The sequence below is a fragment of the Nannospalax galili genome, unplaced genomic scaffold (genome assembly GCF_000622305.1).
Source record: "Nannospalax galili isolate Female #2095 unplaced genomic scaffold, S.galili_v1.0 scaffold7, whole genome shotgun sequence".
NCBI lineage: Eukaryota > Metazoa > Chordata > Mammalia > Rodentia > Spalacidae > Nannospalax > Nannospalax galili.
Window position 1 is genome coordinate 11800950 of NW_008359081.1, and position 7516 is coordinate 11808465.

General features: G+C 34.5%; 1 non-coding gene across 1 annotated transcript; it reads left to right on the forward strand.

Moving 5' to 3' along the window:
• The first annotated feature begins 2665 nt into the window (after window positions 1-2665).
• Window positions 2666-2772, forward strand: LOC115068356. Its single transcript, XR_003847718.1, has one exon. It is a non-coding gene; the product is annotated as a U6 spliceosomal RNA (small nuclear RNA).
• Window positions 2773-7516: the final 4744 nt, after the last annotated feature.

The window sequence follows — 7516 nt, forward strand, 5'->3', positions numbered from 1 at the left end:
ATTGTAGGTTGTCCATTCCCCAATGGATATTATTATACCCATGCATATACGGGTAGCATTAATCGAACTCAGAGTGTTATTAAAAATAAGATTTGAAGTTGGGAAGTGGACATGGGGAGGAATTTGGGAGGAGTTGAATGGGGGTAGAAGTTTGATATGATCAAAATATATGTATTGGGCTGGAAAGCTTGCATAGTCGTTAAAGGCTTAGGCTCAGAACTAAAATATATTGCATATATGTATGAGATTCTAAAAGAAAAAAAAAGGTGCTAGAAATTTTGGCAAATTAATTGTATATTGCATTCAAGTAATTAGTGATAGAAATATACACATTGTTTGCAACTTATTTTAAATATTACAGCAAACTGTTAACTAAAATAGGCACTTTTATATTATTTAATTATTAATTACTGATGGTTTTTATTAATATCAGTTATTTAAATGTGGACTTAAGACCTGCTCAGTGGGAGAATTTGATGTGTGGTACTATAAACATAGCCAGCACACATGGCTGGAGTGGTCAAAGAGCTTAGACAAACTCCTATTTCTATCACTTCCCTAGAACAACGTAATTTGTTACTATATTCTAAATACGTATCCTTATATTTACAGACAAGTGTACCTCTCACTGCTCCTCAAAGAAGTTTCTTTTACAACAGATGAAGACCATTACAAAGTCCCACAAATAGTCAAACACAGAGAATAAGTGTCTGTGAGGTGTCCAACCCTAAATGATATTTCGGCAGTGTAACTTCTACACCCAAGGCTCACAGAAGATCTTGGAAAAGGAAGCAGGAGCAACATGACACATGTAGCTACTTAAGGCACTATAGACAAGATAGGAAAGCTACACCAACAGTAGACTAACAAGATCCGCATATAATAAAAAAACAAACTGACATACAAAGATGGATGGGGAAAATTTCAAGGGAGTCCACCTCAAGATGAAGAATCAAAGGCACTGAATAGAAGCTGAAGGATGGAAAATATTTTTTTCTCAAGGGACTAGCTCCCTGAGAGGTTACCTAAATCTAAATGGGCAGCTATATACATAGGTACAAAGGAGCAACACTAAATGGATACAGTAAATTTTATATTTATATATATATATAATGTATTTATATATGTGTATGAAATATGTATATTTATACATGTATGCATTTATATGAAATAATGGTAAATAAGAGGAAAAGAAATTAAGAAGGTGTCAGCAGGGTCATTGGAGTATTTGAAGAGGGGCTTTAAGGGATAGAATTATTTCAAAGAATACCTATACTCATGTATCAAATTCTCAAAAATAAAAATAAAGTATGCATGAATGCAGCTGGCTCACTGATATTCTATTACCTTTGACCATTTCCAGTTACCATGTCATATTTTATGTCTTTTGTTTTCTTATGTCATAATACCATTCTGGGCAAGTAAAAAACCCAAGTCTTCTTTGAAAGACTGACTTTCCATTTTGGTTTCTGAACTTTGTTTATGAGAAAAAGAACTGCTTATGGAAATGTGCATTTCATATTTCAGTAATCAATCAAAAGTAATAAATGCTGCACAAGCAGCATCTTAAGAACGCATTTAGTATTTTATTGATCTTAAGAATTTAAAGCTCTCACCACAGTTATGACAGCATTCTACCCTTGGATTCATATGTTGTTTTCAAGGAATCAATTTCATTAAGAGCTCTGCTCATACAGGCTATGACAAAATTACAACTGAAGATGCACCCTGTTACTACCTGGGAATGCAGCTTAGGAATTCCATATGTTCTTGTCTTTGTCCATTGCTGTATAAGAATTTTATCTATAAAACAGAAGAATCTACAGTTCAAAGTGTGCCTGTACTCTGTGAAATTTGACTCTATTAATCTGAAGTTGTCTACAAATTGAATAAAATACGCTAGCCCATATAAATCCTACAGAGATGGTTCCAATATATAAATATAATGAATTTGAAATCATTTGAACATGATAACATGTTTACTTATATAAACCCAGTAGAAATATAAATATGAGCAAAGTACACCCACTCAGCACATTTTATTTGGATTCTGGCAATTTTATGGTGGAAAGGGGACTTAAAGTGTGTTCTGCAGCAACACTTATTTTGAAACAAATTTCTTTGAACATGATTGTTTTATCACTGAGTAATTGGAGCATAACAATAATTATGTGCTGCATTTGTGCAATTTCATCCATGAAACCTACTAGGTGAACTGAACTCAGAAAATTATATCCTACTGTCAGGAAAAATTGAGGTGCACAGAGAACACTGGCACGTACTACAGCAAATGCTTTCTACATAGATTCACTGCAACAACAACTGGCATGAAAACTCGCCTTGTGATTTCTGTCACAACATTATCAAAATGTAAGCCATCTTGATAATCCATTCCACAGGTAAAATTTAGGACTTTGCCAAAATAAAGTGAGTCATTTGTTATAGTGCAATTGCACTTATGTTAACTTTCTAAAAAGTATAATATTGCAATAACTTTTGCACTCAGGAGCAATATATTTTATTTTATTTTACACTGACAATGCATTTTTAGTATTTTTTAAAACTTGACTCTATTTTCTATAACCCTTTTTATTTCAGATATCAAAGTTTTGCATATCATGATGATTTTATTAACACATTAGTCATGTTACAGAAATTAGAGTGTGCACTGAATTTAGCAGCGCACACACTAAAACTTGAATGATACAAAGAAGTATAACATGGTCCCTGTCCAAGGATGACATGCAAATTCCTCATCTGTTACTTCTTTTTTTTTTTTGATCTTTTTGAGACAGGGTCTCCCTGTATCCCCAGCTGTCCTGGAATTCACTATGCAGACCAAGCTGGCCTTGAACTCACAGAGATCCACCTGCCTCTGCCTCCCGAGTGCTGGGATTAAAGGCATGCGCCACCATGCCCAGCCTGCTACATATTTTAAAAGCCACAGTATATTGTGAATTTACATTTAAATAATATTTATGGATCTAGATATATTTGATAGGAGTAAATATAATTTTACAAATTACTAACGATTGCATATACTTAGTATGCATTTATACCTAAGAATTTATTGGTGCTCAGGGTTTTAGGGAAGGAGAAATGTAAAATGAATGATGAAGAGGAAATAATTTCATTTCAGTCTTTCCAATGTAGTGGAAATAATTATCTAAATATTAATAAAATAATAAGATATGGAAACATTTAGTTGCTTCTTGAAACACAGCAATGATACATTCTAAGTTATTAGTTTGACCTTTAAACGAAAATATAGCTTTCACTTACGATCAAAGACCACAAGTTTTTGTTCAACAATTGCTAAATACACTGCTAAGAATGATTTCAAAAATAAAATATTGTACATATGAAAATTCATTGTCTATTAATCCAAGAATTTGATTTGGTAACCTTGATAAATATTATAATGATTATACCAGAAATATAATGTGACTCATACAAAAATCAAACACTAAACCTGAAAAATAAATAATAATAGTATATTCATGGATGGTTAAAAGTTAGAGTATTTTTTTCTAGGAGTTGATCATCATGTATATAAAACCTAAACAAATAGTTACAGAATAGAATTATTGACTGTATTTGTTAATGTTCAGTTTTTCAGAAAGGGTCACAATCTATCAACCTGGCTGGTTTGGACCAGGCTGGTATGTAGCCAAGGCTGATCTTGAATTTGCACTCCTCCTGGAGTGCTGAGAACACACGTGTTGGCTACCACACTGGCTTTGTTTTAACTCAATTTAGAAAATACTGGGAAAGATCTCAAATATCCCATAACTGGGAAATTATGATGCCTCAGCAGATAAAACATTAGAACAGTGTGACAAGAGTTCGATTACCAGTACCCACATAAAAATCTGGGTGGGTGTGGTTGGTTGACTGCTTGTAAACCCAGAACTTGGGAGGCCCAGACAGATAATTAATGGACCAAGATGGCTAGCTAGACAAAACTCCTCAAAGTGGTGTGTTCCAAGTTCAAGGAAAGGACACTGCATAGACATTTAAGTAAGACACTGACACTAGACATCAATCTCTGGGCTTTTCATGTAGGAACACAAATATGCACTCACAGAATGTCAACGCATATACACATACACATTACATACGCATACACACAAAATTATTAATTATGAATCATATCTCTAAAAACCTAATTGTAGATAGTCTGTATTACCATCAAGTTTTATATATATAATATGTATATTACACATCTATTAATTTTCTGAATTTTATGATATCTAATCTTTGATGACTAACATATATATAATATATATATCAAAGACTACTATGATAATTTCTAGGGAAAAGTAAATAATTCCCTTTTCTTTATTTGCTTTTAGGTATTTGAAGTATAATCACTAACGTCATGAATTTCTACATATTTAATGCTGCATATAAGGCCCTATTGTGAAGCCAACTTTCAATTATCATATACTACCCTCAAGGCATGCCCACCTTTTTATGCATCAATGTTTTCCAGATCATCCTTGACTCAGGTCCTTAGTACTTGTTTCGTCTGTTGAAAATTCTTCCCTGTACTCTGCATGCTTCGCTTCTCATGACCTTTAGGATTTGTGTGTTTGTTCTCATTAATTTTAATTGTCACAATTCTTCACTGATTTACTCATTTTCTTCTCTTACTTGTGTTTCTTTACTCATTTTCTTCTTACTTGTGTGTCTTGAGGCCTTTGCCTTTTGAGAAGCATACAAAGTAGCTTTCCTTGTGCATCTTAGAGTGAGCATAAACACATTGTTATAGGTTTATTTTCAAAGTTTCAAATGCTATGTTAAAGATGATTACTATTTTCAAATTGGGTACATGATCTACACTGTTCTATAGTGGCCTCGGTGCTTTTATTCCTGCTAGAAACTCCTGAGGTTGCACTTCATTGTTATCTCTTGGCATTTAGAGAAATTTTATAAAAAGATTGTTAACTGATGAGTGTGAAGTGATATTTATTTTAGATTTAATTTAAATTGTCCTGATTGTTAATGAGGTGTGGCATTCTTCACTGGATTTGAATTTCTCTCTTGGAACCTTTCAAGTATGCTATCTTTATCCAAAAGGTTGAATATGAGTTCACATATTCTCGTTTTTGTCTCGACTTCATTGTGTGTTATAATTAATTTATTTTTTACTTTGTAAAGATTACAAATTCATTTCTTACAGTTCCGCAGATTAGGAAAACACAGATTTGGGCGATGTCATGTGGAGATAGCTTTTTTCCTAGGCCATCCAGCAGAAGAGAACAGAAGGCAAGTGAGGAGTTGCTTGCCTTTCTATAAGAAGCACTCCCACTATAACAGCATCTATTTATGATAGAGAAACCCTCAGTGTCTAGTCAACTTCAACTGTCTCAACTCTATGTATTATTACAGGGCTAATTAAGTTGCACCACGAGTTTGCAAGAGGACAGACTATCAAATCATTGTGGTCTTATTGAACTATAATTAGAAAAGTTTGGGTTTTTGCAATATAGAACTTTAGTATTGCTTCATAAGTGGAACATGTGCGCAAATTTCATGTAGTACATTTGTCAGAGAGATACTTTGAGCAGAGAGGAACTATAAAAATACTTGGGCTGAAATAGTAACATAGTTTAAAACAGAATTTGGAATTGAAAATATTCTTCCATAGAGATTTTACTGAGATTGCAAGACACATCAATACTTACAGAAAGATTTTTGTCCACATTAAAAATATGACACACAAAGATAAGTCAATTGAAAATATCAACACATGCAAAAATTGAACATATAATTCAGCTGTGATTAGGATTTTGGGGAAATTTGCTAAAATTTTAAAACAGTTTAAAATTACATTCTTCTGAAAAAAAATACCTGTGACAGTATTGGAAACGTATGAGATTAGGAATCTGAATAAAAGCTATGGGTATATGCCATGATTATCATTGTACACAGAACTGTTAGAATCAATATAATGGCATCTTTCTGCATGCATATTGGAATTCCAGTTCCAGGGGATCCGACAGCCTCTTCTGTCCTCCTCGGGCATTGCACGACATGGGTGCACTTACCTACATACAGGCATAACACACAGACATATAAAATATATATATATATATATATATATATATATATATATATTTGGCTATAGAATATGATTTCTGTTCACAAATATCCTTCAGTGTGGGTTCATCCATTGGGCCCACCAAGAATAAGTAAGTAAGACACTGTATTGTCCCTTTTCAGAAGTCATCAATTTCCAAAAATTCCTTAGGCTGGTTTGGGATTTCCTACCTACTCATCCATGATTATTGTGGAATTTTGTCTGGTTCGAGCATCCACGTGACTTGTGCATGCTGTCACTGTTGCTGATATCCTTCAGTGTGGGTTCATCCATTGGGCCCACCAAGAATAAGTAAGTAAGACACTGTATTGTCCCTTTTCAGAAGTCATCAATTTCCAAAAATTCCTTAGGCTGGTTTGGGATTTCCTACCTACTCATCCATGATTATTGTGGAATTTTGTCTGGTTCGAGCATCCACGTGACTTGTGCATGCTGTCACTGTTGCTGAAATTTCATATGAGTAACTGGCCAGCTGTCTTTAAGACACTATTTCCTTGTTGTCATCCACCCAATCTGGCTCTTACAGTCGTTCCACCTCTCTAACACAATGTTCCCTGAGTCTTGGGAGACAGATGGCTGAAGTAGGTGTCCTACACAGGGATGAACATAACTAAATTATTATAGATCAATATTCTCAAATTTAATTGATATATTCTGATAAACAACATTAAATAGTTGAGCCAGAGTTGTGGTCCCCTCCTATGAGCTGGAGCTGTGGCTCTGCCTATAAGCCAGAGTTTTGGTCCTACTTGAGTGAACCTGGACTTGTGATCCCCTCTTGTGAGCTGGACTGTGGTCCCTTCACATTAGCCTGGAGCTTTGGTCCCCTATTGTGAGTCATGTTTCCACATTCCTCTGGGGGAAGGTTGATGGTATAGCAGATTGGAGGATGGACTTCTTGATATTGGGAAGCAATTTCAGTCTTCTCTGAGTGACTATATTCTTCACAGGCTTTTCCCATGCGTTCCCAGGTTGTGTATGGCAGAAGCTTTGCCTCTTATGTTGTGGGTAGGGGAGCTATCTGTCATTTGCAGATTCTGGACTTGGGAGGACTGATTCTCCAGAACAGAGCTCCCACCACCCCTGAGGGCCAGCTGTGATTCTCATTCCACATGTGTTCTTAAGTATCCAGCCCTTGATGTTAGAATTCTCTCATGACCAAGCACCAAGAAATTTTCAGTTATTTTTCTGTAACTCTTCTTCAGTCCCAGGATGACTTCACCTACATCCTATTCAGATTCTAGAGATAAAAATCTCTGACAGCGAGTTAAAGAAAGAAAAGAAACAGAAAGTACTGTAATGACTAAACTATTTCTCAAACTAAAAATATGTAATTATATCTTAGAATATAATTCTCAATTATATATACTATATTTTTTGAATATTGCTTACTGACAAAATTATACTACC